The sequence below is a fragment of the Lontra canadensis genome, unplaced genomic scaffold, assembly GCF_010015895.1.
Source record: "Lontra canadensis isolate GAN:19392208 unplaced genomic scaffold, GSC_riverotter_1.0 scaffold10, whole genome shotgun sequence".
NCBI classification, from domain to species: domain Eukaryota; kingdom Metazoa; phylum Chordata; class Mammalia; order Carnivora; family Mustelidae; genus Lontra; species Lontra canadensis.
Window position 1 is genome coordinate 20808002 of NW_022631004.1, and position 21352 is coordinate 20829353.

At 36.7% G+C, this 21352-nt stretch overlaps 1 protein-coding gene across 2 annotated transcripts in view; it reads right to left on the reverse strand.

The window, feature by feature from the left end:
- Positions 1-21352, reverse strand: part of GALNTL6 (polypeptide N-acetylgalactosaminyltransferase like 6) — a 1185252-nt gene that overhangs the window by 411898 nt on the left and 752002 nt on the right. The gene's annotated exons all lie outside the window — the stretch shown is intronic.

Here is a 21352-nt window from a genome sequence, read left to right on the forward strand (position 1 = left end):
AGCTTCTTGAAAGTAAATTTTAATTTCTCAAAGTTAAACAAAAAAACAAGAATAAGGCTAAATTCTGCACTAAACGTATTATAACAGAGGTCTCCCTCTGGCCCAACTTGATACTCCATGACTGGAACTACTTTTCTGAAGACATGTTTAGTTTCTTAAGTCTGAGCTGTTTTTATAAGCCAGGGCATCCTAGAATTGTCATAGCTGACTGTTTTCAAAATACTGTGCTAATTTGAATCTCCTCTCTTTCCTCAAATTCATGAAGCATTTCATGATGCAGTCATAACAAACTAGAGACCACAGATTTCCCCATACACATATCATGCACTATTGGATCAAACATCATTTATAATATTATTGGATTCTACAGGAGCTATTATTACTCCCTTTTGTCAGAAAAGTGTTGAGTTTTCCCAAGCAGAAATAAGTCTTGTAGCTCTTCATTTGCATTTCAGAAGTCTCATTTCCAGGCATTTACTCTTTGTAAGTAAACAGATGGATTTTAAATATTAAAAACCCATTTGGTATGACTGAAAACTTAACTGCTTACATTCCCCCATTACAGAATCTTTGGGTGTGAAATTGAAAACAAAATTATACTATGTTCGGTCTGAACAGAGTTCATTTGGAGCTTTATATTTGTTAAATTGAGGGGGAGATTTATTTTGGGACAAAGACTACAAAAGGAACTCCTGGTGGGCTGAACACTGACCCCAAACTATGAAGAGGTAACTACACTTGATTTCAAAAGATGTGAGTTGGGTAGATCTGAGATAATGTCTTTTTTTTTTTTTTTCAAATGCCAATTGATATATCATGGGCAAGGAAATGATAATAAAGAGGGGAAAAGAAGAGTGAGATTCCTTCTCATGAGGGTCCCCCTAGATTTGCCTGTCCATCTGCTAATGTTTCACCCTGTTGTCGTTTCACCAAAGTTGGTCCAGAAGCTTTGCATGGGAAGTCAGCCAATAATGATGCTTTATTGCCTTATTAAAAAGCAGCGCATGGACAACTGGGTCATAATATTTTTCCCATAAACCAACTGTTATGTCACAAAATGGAGGTGAGTGATTTGAGGTAGGGAAGAATAAGCAGCAAGAGTTGAGACAGGTTTTAAACAAAATATCTGTTTTGTGCAAAGATGCATTAATAAGTAACAGGAAAGAAAGGTGCCATGGGCCCCTGAGTCCCCTTTCTCCACTGATGTTTGGCTTAGAAGGGCAGATTTGATTGCTCTATTAGTCGGTAGACATTTCGTCTAGAGTTACACAGGGTAAAAAACTGATCCATTATGCACATTCTCAGAAGTAGTAAATTTTCCAAAAGAGACAGTATAATTAGAGAGAGAGAGAGAGAGAAAACACTGGCATACAGAAAGTCATTCAGAGTTAATAAAACAGAACAGGAAACATAATGTTGCACTAAGACATTCATTTAAAGCGATCTGCAAATTATTTGAAAAAATAGCAGAAGATGTAGGAAAATTTTCTGTGTTGCAAACCACCAGAATCGAAAGTGTCATACATTTAATGTTTAAGGTTGCAGAGTTTAGACTCATGAATAAACAGCTGCTTTTCCAGTGATATCCAGCATTGCTCTTTCTGGGAGATAAAAACATGAACTCTGACATCAGCTCCATTGGTGGCTAGCTCCATTATTTAACCTCTCTGACCTTCAGCGTCCTGGTCTACAGACATGCCTCTTTTCCTCTAAAAAATAAGGTTATTGTAAGGTTGTTGTGAGTTTTCTAAGAGGTATTGGGAACTCTATCAATGGCCAATTTGTCTTTCACTATGAAGTGACCATATACCAATAAAACTTTCTCAAATTTAGATAAATTAAACTAGAAGCATCAAATTCTTTAGTTTTTAAGAATTGGTAAAATTTACATATACAAGCAAGTGTAACTAGAAATAGTTAGAAATATCTTAGAAATCTAAGGTGTAACCACTTTCTGGGACTAAGAATTAAATAGTGTTGGTTAGTCTAGCCTTGATGACTAGAGCGAAATGAACCATTTTCTTCTCAAGCAGAATTTTACTGTTACACATTGTATGCCTAAATAGAAGACAAACATAAGGTGGTTTCCCTATTTTCCTAAAGGCAACATAAAGATTTTTCTTAATGTAGGTCAGATAGAATGTATAAATTTTGCAAATTAGATTAAATAGCCAATGTTCACATATAGTATTTAATTAATTTAGTTATGACTAATGTATTATTTATTTATATTTTTAAAAAGATTTTTATGCTTTTTATTTTTAAATATTTTTTAAACATTTATTTAATAGAGAGAGAGAGCTCACATGGGGAGGGGCAGAGGGTGGAGAGACAGTACCAAACAGACTCTGTGCTGAGCATGGATCCTGACATGGGGCTCAATCTCACAACCCTGATATCATGACCTAAGCTGAAACCAAGAGTCAAGACACTGAATTGACTGTTCCACCCAGGTGCCCCAGATTTTTTATTTTTAATTAATCTCTACACTCAACGTGGGGCTCGAACTCACAACCCTGAGATTAAGAGTTGCATGCTCTACTGACTGAGTCAGCCAGACACCCTAAATAATGTATTTCAAATCATGCACATAAAATACCATATTTGCTTAGATATAATGCTTTTTTCCACATCTACATTTCAATAAAAAATTTTAAAACTCACACATATATCACTGTCTTTATTATGATTAGACCTCCTTCTAAGTTACCTGATAGTTTCCAGATCTGGTCATTTCAAACCTATTTCAGTTGTTTGAGATACAGTACTTATAGAATCCATGTGTGATGTCATCACTGGAAATTATATTCCCATATATTTGGAGAGTAACCTTTTTCAGTTATTTTTGGCAGCATTTATTCATAACTTACACATTATAATCACTTGCTGTATTGTTTTCTACAGTGACCCGATATCCAACATGAAGACAATCATACGGTTTTTATTGATTACTAGGTGACTACCCTTAGGCATTCATAACTAGCTATGATTATGAAGTCTTTTTAACATGTCCCCACCATACAATATTTTGTTTTTAAAATTAAAATAATTGAAAGGGTGGGCTATAGTATGAGACACTTTGTGAGAACTAGAACAGAGTATAGAGTATACATGAACTTCTTTTTTGGGGAAGTGGGGACAAAAGCTTTACATTTAGACATAAAGAGCAGCAGGGGACTTTAAAAACTATTCTTCCTCCCATAAGTATTCTCATTATGCTAGGTTGCTTTATTTGCCAAAGTCTATTAATGTCAAACTTATTTTTATGAACTTATTGGTCTGTTTTTCACTTAAATATTCAGGAAATATATTTTAAAAACCTACTATGTGTGAAATGAAAACAACCCAAAATTGCTCATGACCTACAAGGAAACAGAGAATAGGATAATTATAATTTCATAAGATAAATGTCACAAGTTGGCATGGGTTTGGGGTGATTAGGAACACAATAGCATGTGTGTGTGTGGTGTGTGTGTGTGTGTGTGTGTGTGTGTGTACTCACTACCCACTACTGTGGGTAGTGAGTAGTGATGTTTCACAAAGAGCTTGGAGGAAGCATTGCTTAGCTAGGGCTAAGCCTGAAAGATAGGAAATTGTTAGCTAAAGCAGGCACGGTTGGTGTTGATGTAAGGGGAAGTACAGGCAACCTAGAAATGCAAGCAATTTTTATGATTGAGCATAGGGTATGTTTGGGCTTGTAATGAGAGGTTAAATTAGAAGGGTTCATGGAAGGCAGACTGAGGAAAGCCTTGCTTAAGAGTCTCAGGAATTCTGATTATATTCTGAAGGGAAGGTGAGCCATCACATTATGTGATATGACAAGGAGTGACATGATCAGATTTATGTTGAACAAAGATCCCTCTGGCAATATTTTAAAGGAAGAATAGGAAGGGAATGAAACCAGAGACAAGGAGATCATCTAACAGATGAGGAATAGAAGGTGGCTTTCAGTAATAGTGATCTAGTCTATTTTCTTATTCTCCTAGAAATTTCAAAGCAAGGGTCTGAACAAGGGTCTTTTAACTTTCCTTTCCTATCTAGCATCTGTACCGCTCAGAGCAAGGTCCAGAAGTCGGAGGGTTCCTTCGTATCTGTTAGTGTTCTTTCATATGACAACAGGGACTGTAGAGCTTTTCTATATAATTTTCTTAGAACACAGATATTTCCACATATTAGCACAGATATATTCTTCACATTCTTTTGTTTTACTAACTTTTAAGTCTGTGGATATTATAATAATTTTACACTTGTAAGAAATAACCTGTAGCTTATCAAAATCAATAAATGTCTCTGCATTGTAAACTAATTTTTTAAGCTCCATATAAAATGTTTTGAAGTCTGTTTTCCAAATTAGGAGATCTAGTTTGGAGCAAGGAATTAAGAGATATTTCTATTTTTATTTTTTTTTATCCTGTTCAGAGATGTTTTTAGGCCAACTTTGGCTCTACTCTCCAAAAATGGAAGTCTACTTATACAATAGGCAAATTAGCTTTTATATTCAATCCTCTCTGTCATTAGAATGATAAAACATTCTATGGAACAGCAAATACCATATAAGTACTCTTTCAAAGCAATCATTTCAATGAAAAAATGCATTTTTCTTGTCCAAGCCAAGAATTTAGAATGAATTTAAGTTTGAAGACTCTCTTGCACTAATCTGTTTTGTTTATTCACCATTTCTGGCACCCAGATCCTAAATTTTGTTCATATCTCATTCCCCTACTACCCTGAATGTCTTCCTAGCAATTCTTCAAAATACCCTATAGTGATTTTAGCCTGAAATGCCCTATTTCTTTTTCTGAACTCCCACAGCAACTATTGTTGGTAAATATTCATTTGGCCATAAATCATAAAGTGTCTCATGACATCTCTTCTATTTTACTCTTGACTTGTTGGATCTAAAAATAATAGCAACAACTATCACTTCTGTGGGGTTTACAATTTACAACTGTGTCATGTAAGTTATGATCTAAAACATCCAGTAAAATAAAAAAGAAAGATGGTATTCTCTTTCCTTTAAAGATAAGGGAAATGAGGCATTTATTAATTCTTGTGTTTAACAGGTGACACGGGATATAAAGAATAAGAAGACATGTTTCATTTGCTCAAGGAGGTTAAAGTCTATCTGAAGAGACAGGCAATGAAGAGTTTAAGTTTATCTGGAAAATAAAACAGACCAAAAGTAAGAGAACAGAGGCTTAATCTACCTCCCCTCTACCAGATTTCATCAGAACTATCTTTTGTCTAGTTCATCAATTACATCCATATTGGACAATTCAATAGATGCTTTTAAGTACTTATCTTGCTGACTTCCCAGCAGTACTGAAAACAGTATTTTCATGTTGTCTCATCCTCTCGATTAGAGTCTGCTTTTAAATCAGTACTGCTCAGGCTGCTTTGCAGCATCTTCCTTCTTACCGAACCATTAAATTGCTGGTGTTTTCAGAATTCAGTCAACAAACTTCTCATTTTATTCCATGAACTCAGACAATCTCATTCACTTTCATGACTCAATTAACATCTCAATGATAAAATTCCCAAACCTCTATTTACAGCTCCAATATACCTCTGAGCATCAGAAACATAAATCCAACTACAGATCTGACTTGGATGTTTTTCTGCTCTTCAATCTCCACTTGTTCCAGACTGAATTCATTACTTCTCCTCTCCAATCAGCTCTACCTCAACGTTCCCTATTTTAACAAATAGCTCCACATCAACTTATTATTAAAAATCTGAAACCTGGCAGTCATTCTTGACAAATAGATCATTGAATCGCAAGTTTAATTTCTTAATATTCCTTAAATCTATCCCTTTCTTTGCAAATGCAGCTACCGCTTTCTTATAATCACTTACTTCCTAATCAGTTTCTGTGTGTCTAATCTTTCCCCAACTTTGTCTGGTTCTCAACATAACAACTTGAGAAATCTCTTTAAAAATACAAAGCAGATTATGCCACTGCCCTGTTTAAAGTCCTTAAAGGCTTCTCATTGCCTATTCCAACCAATGTAATGCGACTCCCAGCGGAGATCTGTCCCCTGTCAACTGTTCAGCTTTATCTCTAATTTTATATTTTTATAATTCTATCCTCTGTCTTAGTACATTTCCTTGTAAGATATGTAACCTTACTCTCATATATAACTTTACTCAAACCCTTCAATTTTCTTGGAAATGTGTTTGCTAAACTCTACTTGGTTAGCCCCAGGACCTCATTCTACTTCCTTTGGGAAATCTTTTCTAGTGCCCTAAATGTGCTACTATTTCTTAGTGATGCTTCCATTGAGCCTTCATCTTCTATTCTGTTATTCATATTTTATTGCAATTACTTATTTGTCTATGTTCTCCATTAGCTCTGTCTTGATTTCTTCTATATCCTAGTTTCAGATTTTCAACAAATATCTGTTAACTTAATAAATAAGGGAATGTTATTCAAGCTACTAAAATTAATTAAAATTGTTAAAAGAAAGCATATAGGAAGAATAATTTCTCTTGTGGACAATAAAGGTTTTTCAGAAACAAATGAATCTTAAAAACAGATTAAAATCGCATTTAAAGTTTCAAAGCAAACTTGAAGGAATTAAAATGGTAGATGATATGGAAGAATGACATAAATTAGAATTCTAAAGATTCATAAGTGACATCATTGGGAACAAGGTAGATGTGGAAAAGAGGTGGCAATATAGTACTCTGGAAAGAAATACACATTCAGAAATCTCATTTCAGAAATAAAGACATAAAAAAAAAAGAATGAGCAAACAAAATGGAAAGTTCTTTGAATTTCTCTGGGCTTTTGTCTCTTTCTCTGGCTTCCATTCTGGATAACTTCTTCCACTCTATTCTGCTATATGCATGTGAACTAGAACTTTAATTTCATTTCATTTTTGATTTTTTAAAAAGGAATTGTTTTGTTTCTTTTTCAAATATATCTTGTCAATTCTGATGCATTTTTTTATTACTTCTTTAGGGTCTCAATTCCTGATTTTATTTCTTTAAACATATCAAACATTAGTTTTATGTGCTGAATCTGAGAATTCTAATAGTTAGGGTCTTCATGGGCCTGACTGGCACTTTGTTGTTTCTATTGATTTTGCTCAAGGTAGCTTATTTTCTGTATGTGTTGAATAATTTTGTATTGTGAAGTTAAGTTCCTTGGAAATATATCTGTCAGATATCTTTGAGGCATTTGTTTAAGTTGCATTCATTCAATGTACAATTACCTCTGCCAGGTTCCTCTTGTCCTATCAACCTGAGACCATTTTCATCTTAATTTACTTGACTTAGGGTTTTTCCGGTCATATACGTCTGTGGATTTGGGTTAGGAACTCTCAGAGGAAATTGTTGATTTTATTCTACTTCTCCCACCATCAGAGTAGAGATAATAAACTCTACTTTTATAGGAGTAGTTCTTCCCTTCTTTCCTTTTCCCCTTCCCTCCTCTCCTCCTTCCTTCCTTCCTCAGTGAAATTGTTGCCAGCTAGGGTCCTGAAATTGTGAAGAAGTCTTTACAAATCTGTGCTCTGCTGGGGCTCTAGTTTTGGACAATTGCTCCTGGCTGTTCCATGATGTCTTAAGGTTGCAATTCCCAATTAAGCATGCTCTTAAATTGTTTAGGAATATTTGAAATGATGTGGTATCATTTTTTTATTGTTTAATGACTAAGAAATGCTGTTAGCATGTAACCTCCAGGAGAAAGGGAGAGTCCCAAAGCAAAGGACTACCTCTGAGGAACATTGTTTTCTAGTCTTCTAGAGTCCAGACCAGACCTTGAAAACTGACAAATGTTGTTGAGGCAAACTCTGCTTCCAGAACAAGTCTTACTATGTGAAAGTCTTACTTTACTTGATCAGCTATGTGTAATAAAAAAATGCATATGCATATTTTTTCAGTAGTCTATGTATTATATACCAGCAGAGTTTTTTTCTGAAAGTTTAGTCTACCATTATCCCCAGAAATGGCGGGGTGGGGTGGGGAGGAGGAGAATGCTTGTCAGGTTGAACAAATTTTGAATATATATTGATGATACCTTATGTAAAATAATCTAGGGTGAAGTTAGCATTCAAAAAGTTAGCTGCCTCTAACTGGGAAATATCAGCAAAACTTCTTGATGTCAGTGGACAAACATAGAATTCTGTCTCTACTGCATAGCATATAATTTGCTGATGTTAAAATATTCTGCACCAAGGAAAATTCTATTTTCTAATGAATGTCTCTGGAAAATGCTAGTTGTTAGTTTTTACAAAATCAGATTTTTACCACTCAAGTCAGCTGATTATCTGAAGTTGGATGCAAATCAACTCATCAGCAGTCTCCTGAAGAATGTTAATGTGGGTCTGTGTCATTTCCCTATTATTCAAGGAGATAATATTAGTCACATTGTTTCAAAACCTTACTTATCATTTGCCTTCATTAAGAAAACAGGCTCATGTACATTCAGGTTTTTTTTTTATGATTAATGTAATAGCTATATCCATACAGAGAAATGCAGGGACTTCCCCAATGTATACACTGGCTAAGTGATAACTTACAAATAGACTGGTATATCATATAATTTTCTTAATACTTTTAGTTGAAAATTTAATTCTTGGGGGGTTTTGTGAAGCCATTGAGTGTCAGAGAAAAACTATCAAATTGGTCAATAAATTAGCTCTTCTTCAGAATAAATGAATAAATCACATGGGTATATTTCTTGTACAAATACCACCAAACTTCCCATTGCTTTTGCAAAAGTTGAGGGAATGGGTTTAGGCAACATCTGCAGACATCCTTCTTCTTTGGAAATCTGTTTATTCAGCAATTAGCAATGAGCAAAGTAGTTAAGCATGTATGGGCCATTTTAATACTATATCATAAGCAGATTTGAAGACAAGAAGATTAGGCTGAAGAACATGTGTTTTCCTTACATTATTAAATCAAAAGATTCCATGCCTAAATCAGCCTGGCAAATCAGAAATAAAATGTGACAAGACCCAATTATTTCAAGAGCTGATAATTTAGTAACAGCATGGAAATTTTTATTTTCATAAATTAACAGGCACTAGCAATAAAACTACCTTTAGCTTTTGTGAGAAATTATCCCCTCTTCCTTATAAAAGGCAAAATAAGTCATTCTATGGCATCGGATAACAATTTTTACTATGCACAGTACCGTATAAGGGCAGAAAATTTCCAACACTTGTATTGCCTGTCTGTTTCAGTAACCATTTCTTCTGGAAATTTGTGTTCAAAGGGATATTCTATATGAGGGTACTTTGGGAAGTATAAAATGCCATAAAATTGCAAGGTGTTCTTATGATTGTTACCTTTCTCTTTGTTGTGCTTTCTCTGTTCCCCAGGTTCTAAGAAAGTAGCGTATTGTTTGTGACACGCTAGGCTTGTGTTTCAGTATTGTGGTTATTACTATTCCTTTTTGGGCAGAGGGGATTTGCACGTATTGATCTGGTATGAGAGTTTCTGACCCTCATCTTCTTCAGCGATCTGGGAGAATTTGAAATCATGGGTGGGGGGTGGTTATCAGGTGCCTGTGCCTTTCACAGGGTTTTCCTGTGAGCTGGAAATAGCATGACAGCAGAGACAGCTTGCTTTGGCTTGGATCACACAGGAAGCAACAAGTGCCAACCAATGAAACATCCTTGGAGGCTGTAAACAGCCACTAGGAGAAATTGCCACAAGAGAATAAAGTTAAAAGATCAAAGAACAATGATCCAAAGCAGCACACAGTGGAAGAAGGGAGAAAGGCATTAGCTATTACAAAACCAAACGGTTAAAAGGAATGAGATCTCTGGGGAACTGTTAGTTTAGAGAAAATGTTTATATATCTTACAGTAATATTATGTTGATAATTTTCCGAAAATAGAAAAAAATTAGTGTAATGTAGGTTGCTATTTGGGACATGGATGAAGGAACATATGAAGGGAACAAAGTAATAGATGAGTGGTTTCGTATATTTTGGATTTTGAGTCCTTGTCACTAGATTTTCTGATCTCTTAATTTATTCTCAGAAACTTACTTTTTGACTTTTCTGATGGTAAAAGCCACCCTATATCGTTTTTTACTATGGCAGTAGGTCTAGATTTGCTTGGATGGAGATATTAAAAAACTCATTCAGAAATTCTTCAAGGTGACCCAGGTGTTTGGAAACGTCTTTTGGAAAGGGAAGTAAGGCCTCCTCACTGTGGTGACCTCTTCCCTCTGGTCCTGTTTTCTTCTCCAGACAGAGACTAGAGATAGAGACTGATTGACTCCAGTGACTAAGACACTGTGGTACAGACTGTTCTCTGCTTTGTTCAAGGCACGCTGTCAAATCCCACCCTTTACCTTATATCCCAATAGTGGGAACTTCTGACCTGCAAAACCCATACTGACAACCAACTACTTTCAACTTTTATGCAAAAATCCCTTTTTTTCCTCATTACTCTGTTGGTGGTCATCCTAAGCTTTTCCTTAAAATCTCTTGGGATAACAGTTTTCTCATTAAGTTTTTTCTTCGTGGTAATATTTACAAGAGAAACCATTTCTGAAGGCTAGAATGTATCGAGTAGTCTACTCAGTGCTTCGTGTGTATCATCTTTTCTCCTCAACACTTCTAGGAAGCAGATATCATTATCCACATCTTATGGAGAAGGATAAAACTCAGAGGAGTTAGGTAATCTATTTGTAATCATAGAACTTAATAAATGGCAAATGTCACGATTCCACAGAGGCTTTCTAGACTGCCCATTCTTTCCAACATTCCAGTCATGAGCTTCTATCTTCAGACAACCCTTGCATCCAAGCTCACTTTATCATTTATGAAATACATGACTTTGCGTAAATTATATAAAGACTTGAGTTGTTTCTTTATTCGCATTAAAGGATTTTTCTGAGCAAGAATATCATAGCATGTATAAGTTGCCTAGAGGAATATATAGCAACCAGAAGGCAGTTAATAAGTGGAAATGTCCCTTTGTAGATGAATGTCTACCTCTGTCTCCCCATTAGTGGTGGCAGAACCACTAGAGTGAGCAATGCCCACATAAGTCAATGAATACCGCCTTTCATATAATTTAAGGTTTAGTGATCTACTATTTTCTAGAATGAATTTGAGGCAGCTTCCAATAAAATGAAAGGAATACTTAAAATGTAGAAACAGAAAATGAAGACTTTGAGTAGAGGAAAGAATAGGCTAATCATGAGGGATGAAACAGTTATTGAGAGAACATCAAATTGACACTGAGCTTCCCTTAACATCTAGGGGATGAATAATTTGACAAAGCAAGTGAGCAGAAGCATTTGTTTTGATTATCTTAAACATTTAAAGGAAACATGGATAAAGAACGTTTGTTCTAATGAGAGGGGTTGGCTTTGAAAAGGAGATTGTGGTGGATATGAATTACATAGACCAACTCTATATACTGATCAAATTCAATGAGCCATATGTGAACTTTTCCTTTTGTGGTAGTAACTGATTGATCAATTGAAAGTATACTAACCAGGGAAGCCCTTTACCTGAAAGCGTGATACTAAGGCTCTAACTATCTTAGGATAATAGAAAATGTCATGGAGGTCAACACAAATGATACAGAATAAAACTTTGTAAAGGGAGATTCAGAGTCAAATGCATAAATCTTGAAGAAAGAACACTCAGCAGGTAACATGAGAATCTTCCATAAACATCACTCGTCAGCCTTAGCAATGGAAACAAAAAGGACGAAGTTTATTCAACTTGTCAGGAGGTGGTAAAAGAAATAGCAATAAACTGATGCTAAAGAAAATGTTCTGTTGAAAGTTTCTCCAAAACACTAGGTAGATGACTAAGGTAAACAAAAGACCTATACTCTGTCACCCAGTACTTATAAGCGAGCCATTAAACTAGATTTTAAATGATAAGATAAAGGTGAGTGAAGGTATAATACTGGATGGCAGTACAGAAATTTCTGTACAATGTCCGATTTTAGTTTTCATGTTCATTTAGGTAGTTTGTTTCTCTTCAGTTTCTGAAATATTTATGGCAAACTGACTTCAGGAGTAGGTAATCCATAAAGCCAAGAGATACCCAGAAAAAATATGGCTATAAATTACCTAAAGTATATAAAATTGCAATTGCATGACAGTATATTGCAATTTTAATCTAACAAATGTTTATCTGAAAGGTATCAGGTATTTTTTTAAACTGGATGTAAGACCATAAGACCATAGAACTATCATTATAAAAGGGAGTAAAATTAATAAAATAACTTATCAGTACTCTTTTTAAAAAACTGAAGAATAGGGGCGCCTGGGTTGCTCAGCTGTTAAGCATCTGCCTTTGGCCCAGGTCATGATCCCAGGGTCCTGGAATAGAGCCCTGCTTTAGGCTCCCTGCTCCTCAAGAAGCCTGCTTCTCCCTCTCTCACTCTCCCTGCTTGTGTCCCCTCTCTCGCTGTGTCTCACTCTGTCAAATAAATAAAATAAAATATTAAAAAAAAAAACCCTGAAGTATAGTTGACATACAATTCCAGGTGTACAACCCAGTGATTAAACCTATTAATTCTATACATTACACAATGTTCATCATGATAATTATAGTTACTATCCGTTACCATACAAAGTTTTTACAATATTATTGACTATATTCCTTATGCTATACTTTTCATTCCTGTGACTTACTTATGTTATAATGGGAAGTTTGTACCTCTTAATCCCCATCTTTATTCATCCATTTTTAAAAAGATTTTATTTATTTATTTGAGAGACAGCAAAAGCAAGAAAGATCATGTGGGAGAGGGAGAAACAGGCTTGCTGCTAAGTGGAGAGCCAGATCCAGGGCTCCATCCAGAACCAAGAGATCATGACCTGAGCTGAAGGCAGACGTGCAATGGACTGAGCCCCCCAGGTGCCCTTCCATTCATCTACTCATGTACACTTAGGTTACTTCCATATCTTGGCTATTGTGAATAATGCTGCAGTAAACACAGAGGTGCATTTATCATTCCACATTCGTGTTTTCATATTCTTTGGGTAAATATGTAGCTGTAGAATTACTGGATCATCTGCTATTTCTATTTGTAATTTTTTGAGAAACCTCTCTATTGTTTTCCACAGTGGAGGCACCAATTTATATTCCCATTTATAGTGCATGAGTGTTCCCTTTTCTCCATATCCTCACCAACACTTGTTATTTCTTGTCTTTTTGAGACTAGCCATTCTGACTAGTGTGAGGTGATATCTCACTGTAGTTTTGATTTTCATTTCCCTGATGACAAGTGATGTTGAACATCTTTTTATGTGTCTGTTTGCCACCTATATGTTTTCCCCAGGAAAATGTCCATTCAGATCTTCTGTATTAAAAAAAAATCTTCTAAAACAAAAACACTTACTTAAATACCTAAGTAAAAAATCAGCCTTAAGTAGAATGAAGCTGTAAGTAGGGAAAGCTGTACTTCCTAATTCTCTCTCTGTGTATGTGTGTGTTTGTGTATTCAGGCTTAGCATTTTAAACCAAGAAGTTTAGTTATACCACAGATTAATTGAACATCAATCAAAACAGACAGGTATTATTTCACAGAATTTACAGACCAAGAAACCTTTGTTTTCTTAGATTTAAGCTATTATTAATTGATAGTGGCATATACTTGCTAAAGGACCACATGGATAGTTAAGAACCATATTAGAGGGTGAGTAAGATGGTGGAGAAGTAGCAGGCTGAGACTACTTCAGGTTGCGGGAGATCAGCTAGATAGCTTATCTAAAGATTGCAAACACCTACAAATCCAACGGGAGATCGAAGAGAAGAAGAACAGCAATTCTAGAAACAGAAAATCAACCACTTTATGAAAGGTAGGACTGGCTGAGAAGTGAATCCAAAGCGACGGGAAGATAGACCGCGGGGGGAGGGGCCGGCTCCCGGCAAGCGTCAGAGCAACGGAGCACAAAATCAGGACTTTTAAAAGTCTGTTCCGCTGAGGGACATCACTCCAGAGGCTTAACCTGGGTGAAGCCCATGCGGGGTCAGTGTGGCCTCAGGTCCCGCAGGGTCACAGAAGGATCGGGGGTGTCTGAGTGTCGCAGAGCTTGCAGGTATTAGAACGGGGAAGCCGGCTACAGAGACAGAGCCAAGGAGTGAGCTCTAAGCTGGGGTTTACCTTGAACCGGTTGCAGGCTCGGTCAGCTTGGAGCGCGGCCGGAGGCCAGGGTGACGGGAGTAATTGGGCGCTGTTCTCTGAGGGCGCACTTAGGAGTGGGGCCCCGGGCTCTCGGCTCCTCCGGGCCGGAGACTGGGAGGCCGCCATCTTCATTCCCGTCCTCCGGAACTCTACGGAAAGTGCTCAGGGAACAAAAGCTCCTGAAAGCAAACCTGAGCAGATTACTCAGCCCGGCCCCTGGTAAGGGCAGTGCAACTCCGCCTGGGGCAAAGACACTTGAGAATCACTACAATAGGCCCCTCCCCCAGAAGATCAACAAGAAACCCAGCCAGGACCAAGTTTACCTACCAAGGAGTGCAGTTTCAATATCAAGGAGAGCAGCGGAATTCCAGAGGAGGAGAAACCAAAGCATGGAACTCAGGCTTTCTCCCCATGATTCTTTAGCCTTGCAATTAATTTAATTTTTTTTCTTTTTCAATTTTTTTTTCTCTTCTTCTGCTAAATTTTTTTAACTTTTACCCTTTTCTTTTTTAACGTTTTTTAACTAGTTTATCTAATATATATATATATATATTTCCTTTTTATATTTTTTCATTATTTGTTTTCTTTTTTTATTTGTTTCTTTTTTCTTTTTTCTTTCTTTCTTTTTTTTCTTTCTGAACCTCTTCTTATCCCCTTCCCCCCCTCACGATTTGGGATCTCTTCTGATTTGGCTAAAGCATATTTTCCTGGGGTTGTTGCCACCCTTTTAGTATTTTACTTGTCCCTTCATATACTCTTATCTGGACAAAATGACAAGGCGGAAAAATTCACCACAAAAAAAAGAAAAAGAGGCAGTACCAAAGGCTAGGGACCTAATCAATACAGACATTGGTAATATGTCAGATTTAGAGTTCAGAATGACGAGTTTCAAGGTTCTAGCCGGGCTCGAAAAAGGCATGGAAGATATTAGAGAAAGCCTCTCGGGAGATATAAAAGCCCTTTCTGGAGAAATAAAAGAACTATAATCTAAACAAGTTGAAATAAAAAAAGCTATTAATGAGGTGCAATCAAAAATGGAGGCACTCACTGCTAGGATAAATGAGGCAGAAGAAAGAATTAGCGATATAGAAGACCAAATGACAGAGAATAAAGAAGCTGAGCAAAAGAGGGACAAACAGCTACTGGACCACGAGGGCAGAATTCGAGAGATAAGTGACACCATAAGACAAAACAACATTAGAATAATTGGGATTCCAGAAGAAGAAGAAAGAGAGAGGGGAGCAGAAGGTATATTGGAGAGAATTATTGGAGAGAATTTCCCCAATATGGCAAAGGGAACAAGCATCAAAATCCAGGAGGTGCAGAAAACCCCCCTCAAAATCAATAAGAATAGGTCCATACCCCGTCACCTAATAGTCAAATTTAAAAGTCTTAGTGACAAAGAGAAAATCCTGAAAGCAGCCCGGGAAAAGAAGTCTGTAACATACAATGGTAAAAATATTAGATTGGCAGCAGACTTATCCAAAGAGACCTGGCAGACCAGAAAGAGCTGGCATGATATATTCAGAGCACTAAACGAGAAAAACATGCAACCAAGAATACTATATCCAGCTAGGCTATCATTGAAAATAGAAGGAGAGATTAAAAGCTTCCAGGACAAACAAAAACTGAAAGAATTTGCAAAGACTAAGCCAGCTCTACAGGAAATATTGAAAGGGGTCCTCTAAGCAAAGAGAGAGGCTAAAAGTAGTAGATCAGAAAGGAACAGAAACAATATACAATAACAGTCCCCTTACAGGCAATACAATGGCACTAAATTCATATCTCTCAATAGTTACCCTGAATGTTAGTGGGCTAAATGCCCCAATCAAAAGACACAGGATATCAGAATGGATAAAAAAACAAAACCCATCTATATGTTGCCTACAAGAAACTCATTTTAAACCCGAAGACACCTTCAGATTTAAAGTGAGGGGGTGGAAAAGAATTTACCATGCTAATGGACATCAGAAGAAAGCAGGACTGGCAATCCTTATATCAGGTCAATTAGATTTTAAGCCAAAGACTATAATAAGAGATGAGGAAGGACACTATATCATACTCAAAGGATCTGTCCAACAGGAAGATCTAACAATTGTAAATATCTATGCCACTAACGTGGGAGCAGCCAACTATATAAACCAATTAATAACAAAATCAAAGAAACACATCGACAATAATATAATAATAGTAGGAGACTTTAACACTCCCCTCACTGAAATGGACAGATCATCCAAGCAAAAGATCAACAAGGAAATAAAGGCCTTAAATGACACACTGGACGAGATGGATATCACAGTTATATTCAGAACATTTCATCCCAAAGCAACAGAATACACATTCGTCTCTAGTGCACATGGAACATTCTCCAGAATAGATCACATCCTCGGTCCTAAATCAGGTCTCAACCGGTATCAAAAGATTGGGATCATTCCCTGCATAGTTTCAGACCACAATGCTCTGAAGCTAGAACTCAATCACAAGAGGAAATTTGGAAAGAACCCAAACACATGGAGACTAAACAGTATCCTTCTAAAGAATGAATGGGTCAACCAGGAAATTAAAGAAGAATTGAAAAAATTCATGGAAACAAATGATAATGAAAATACAATAGTTCAAAATCTGTGGGACACAACAAAGGCAGTCCTGAGAGGAAAATATATGTCGGTACAAGCATTTCTCAAGAAACAAGAAAGGTCTCAGGTACACAACCTAACCCTACACCTAAAGGAGCTGGAGAAAGAACAAGAAAGAAACCCTAAACCCAGCAGGAGGAGAGAAATCATAAAGATCAGAGCAGAAATCAATGAAATAGAAACCAAAAAAAACAGTAGAACAAATCAATGAAACTAGGAGCTGGTTCTTTGAAAGAATTAATAAGATTGATAAACCCCTGGCAAGACTTATCAAAAAGAAAAGAGAAAGGACCCAAATAAATAAAATCATGAATGAAAGAGGAGAGATCACAACTAACACCAAAGAAATACAGACAATTAAAAGAACATATTATGAGCAACTCTATGCCAACAAATTTGACAATCTGGAAGAAATGGATGCATTCCTAGAGACATATAAACTACCACAACTGAACCAGGAAGAAATAGAAAGCCTGAACAGACCCATAAGCAGTAAGGAGATTGAAACAGTCATCAAAAATCTCCAAACAAACAAAAGTCCAGGGCCAGACGGTTTCCCGGGGGAATTCTACCAAACATTTAAAGAAGAACTAATTCTTATTCTCCTGAATCTGTTCCAAAAAATAGAAAGGGAAGGAAAACTTCCAAACTCATTTTATGAGGCCAGCATCACCTTTTTTGATGGGATCCCAAAACCAGACAAGGATCCCATCAAAAAAGAGAACTACAGACCAATATCCCTGATGAACACAGATGCAAAAATTCTCACCAAAATACTAGCCAATAGGATTCAACAGTACATTAAAAGGATTATTCACCACGACCACGTGGGATTTAATCCAGGGCTGCAAGGTTGGTTCAACATCCACAAATCAATCAATGTGATAAAACACATGAATAAAAGAAAGAACAAGAACCATATGATACTCTCAATAGATGCTGAAAAAGCATTTGACAAAGTACAGCATCCCTTCCTGATCAAAACTCTTCAAAGTGTAGGGATAGAGGGCACATACCTCAATATTATCAAAGCCATCTATGAAAAACCCACGGCAAATATCATTCTCAATGGAGAAAAACTGAAAGCTTTTCCGTAAGGTCAGGAACACGGCAGGGATGTCCGTTATCACCACTGCTATTCAACATAGTACTAGAAGTCCTAGCATCAGCAATCAGACAACAAAAAGAAATTAAAGGCATCCAAATCGGCAAAGAAGAAGTCAAACTATCACTCTTTGCAGATGATATGATACTATATGTGGAAAACCCAAAAGACTCCACTCCAAAACTGCTAGAACTTGTACAGGAATTCAGTGAAGTGTCAGGATAGAAAATCAATGCACAGAAATCAGTCGCATTTCTCTACACCAACAACAAGACAGAAGAAAGAGAAATTAAGGAGTCCATCCCATTTACAATTGCACCCAAAACTATAAGATACCTAGGAATAAACCCAACCAAAGAGACAAAGAATCTATACACAGAAAACTATAAAGTACTCATGAAAGAAATTGAGGAAGACACAAAGAAATGGAAAAATGTTCCATGCTCCTGGATTGGAAGAATAAATACTGTGAAAATGTCTATGCTACCTAAAGTAATCTACACATTTAATGCAATTCCTATCAAAGTACCATCCATTTTTTTCAAAGAAATGGAACAAATAATCCTGAAATTTATATGGAACCAGAAAAGACCACGAATAGCCAAAGGAATATTGAAAAAGAAAGCCAAAGTTGGTGGCATCACAATTCCGGACTTTAAGCTCTATTACAAAGCTGTCATCATCAAGACAGCATGGTACTGGCACAAAAATAGACACATAGACCAATGGAACAGAATAGAGAGCCCAGAAATAGACCCTCAACTCTATGGTCAACTAATCTTCGACAAAGCAGGAAAGAATGTCCAATGGAAGAAAGACAGCCTCTTCAATAAATGGTGTTGGGAAAATTGGATAGCCACATGCAGAAAAAAGAAATTGAATCATTTCCTTACACCACACATGAAAATAGACTCAAAATGGATGAAGGACCTCAATGTGAGAAAGGAATCCATCAAAATCCTTGAGTAGAACACAGGCAGCAACCTCTTTGACCTCAGCCGCAGCAACACCTTCCTAGGAACATCGCCAAAGGCAAGGGAGGGAAGGGCAAAAATGAACTATTGGGATTTGATCAAGATCAAAAGCTTTTGCACAGCAAAGGAAACAGTGAACAAAACCAAAAGACAACTGACAGAATGGGAGAAGATATTTGCAAACGACATATCAGATAAAGGGCTAGTGTCCAGAATCTATAAAGAACTTAGCAAACTCAACACACAAAGAACAAATAATCTAATCAAGAAATGGGCAGAAGACATGAACAGACATTTCTGCAAAGAAGACATCCAGATGGCCAACAGACACATGAAAAAGTGCTCCATATCACTTGGCATCTGGGAAATACAAATCAAAACCACAATGAGATATCACCTCACACCAGTCAGAAGGGCTAAAATGAACAAGTCAGGAAATGACAGATGCTGGCGAGGATGTGGAGAAAGGGGAACACTCCTACGCTGTTGGTGGGAATGCAAGCTGGTGCAACCACTCTGGAAAACAGCATGGAGTTTCCTCAAAATGTTGAAAATAGAACTACCCTATAACCCAGCTATTGCACTGCTGAGTATTTACCCTAAAGATACAAACGTAGTGATCCGAAGGGGCACGTGTACCCGAATGTTTATAGCAGCAATGTCTACAATAGCCAAACTATGGAAAGAACCTAGATGTCCATCAACAGACGAATGGATAAAGAAGATGTGGTATATATACACAATGGAATACTATGCAGCAGCCATCAAAAGAAATGAAATCTTGCCATTTGCGATGACATGGATGGAACTAGAGGGTATCATGCTTAGCGAAATAAGTCAATCAGAGAAAGACAACTATCATATGATCTCCCTGATATGAGGGAGAGGAGATGCAACATGGGGGGTTAAGGGGGTAAGAGAAGAGTAAATGAAGCAAGATGGGATTGGGAGGGAGATAAACCATAAGTGACTCTTAATCTCACAAAACAAACTGAGGGTTGCTGGGGGGAGGGGTGTTGGGGGGTGTGGGGTTATGGACATTGGGGAGGGTATGTGCTATGGTGAGTGCTGTGAAGTGTGTAAACCTGGCGATTCACAGACCTGTATCCCTGGGGGAAAAAATATATGTTTATAAAAAATTAAAAAAAAAATGACTAAAGAAAAAAAAAAAAAAAAGAACCATATTAGAAAGTAGGTCAGCCTATAAAAGAACACCCAGTCCTCTGCCCCAGGAGTGCCTTACTTGATTTAACTAAGGCAACATGCTCCTGGCACTACAGAATTCATTTCCAATGGTCACCCTTCATGTCAGCATTCTGTGAGTCTAAGTATTTATTAGAAAAGAAAACCCCCTCTTTAAAATGATGAAACAGGGACTCCTAGGTGGCTCACTCGGTTAAGCATCTGCCTTCAGCTTGGGTCATGATCCTAGGGTCCTGGGACTGAGTCCCAGGGAGCCTGCTTCTCCTCCTGCCTGCTGTTCTCCCTGCATGTGCTCACTCACTCTTTCTCTGACAAATAAATAAAATCTTTTTTAAAACATTAAAGAAAAAAGATAAATGATGAAATAAAACTTACAGTGCAATGTTGAAAGTGGAGACCACGAATGCCAGTAACTTTTGTGAAGACTCCAACCAACACTGCACTGCCTTAAAACAAATTCTCATAACTGCAACAAACTACACAATATAGTCAACAGCACAGATCTAAGAAATCATAAGTCTTTAATCAGCAAAACCAAAAAATACTGAGTCATTGTTTATAGAAAAAAATCAAAGTCAAATATTGTCTTTAAGAGGTTGAGTGGCAAGACATGTTACTCCTTAAAAAGTTATAACAGAGAAACACATTTCCAGAAAATCTGGCCATTCGTTTCAGAAAACTATAGATTTAAAATAACAAATCAAATCATAATTTGATAATGGTGGCAATGCTGCAACCAAAATATTAGAAAAAGGAATAATAAACTGATAATTTTTTAATATTTTAAAAGAGACTCCAATTTCATAGCAGGAGGGGACCCTCTCCTAGCACCAGGGAGGCAGAAAGAATTTGTGGAAAACTCGTTGGTTTGCATCAGATAGATTTATTTTCAAATATCTGTATATCTCTCTAGTCAAGTGATGAAGCACGGTCTCTGATCTGGTTTCCGTATTTGTACACTTAGGGCTGTATCACATAACCAGAAAGGATTATTGGTGGTGGCTGTGAATTATCTACATAGAATGTATGCACTGCTCAATTTTCTAAATGATAGTTGGACTTTTCACTATGATTATGAAATACTTGACTTATAATTGAACAATAAAAATGAGGTATTATTAGTATTACAACACTGGTGGCAAGAAGGAAATTTCATTAAAATGGATAAACACTTGAAACTAAAAAGAATAAAGGTTATGATGAATTAAATTACAATTTCAAAAATATTTCTGGAGTTAATTAACAAGTGTTTATTCTACACATGTAATAAACAGGTCATGAATGAAGAGTTGTATTGGCAAGGCCAGGAATCCA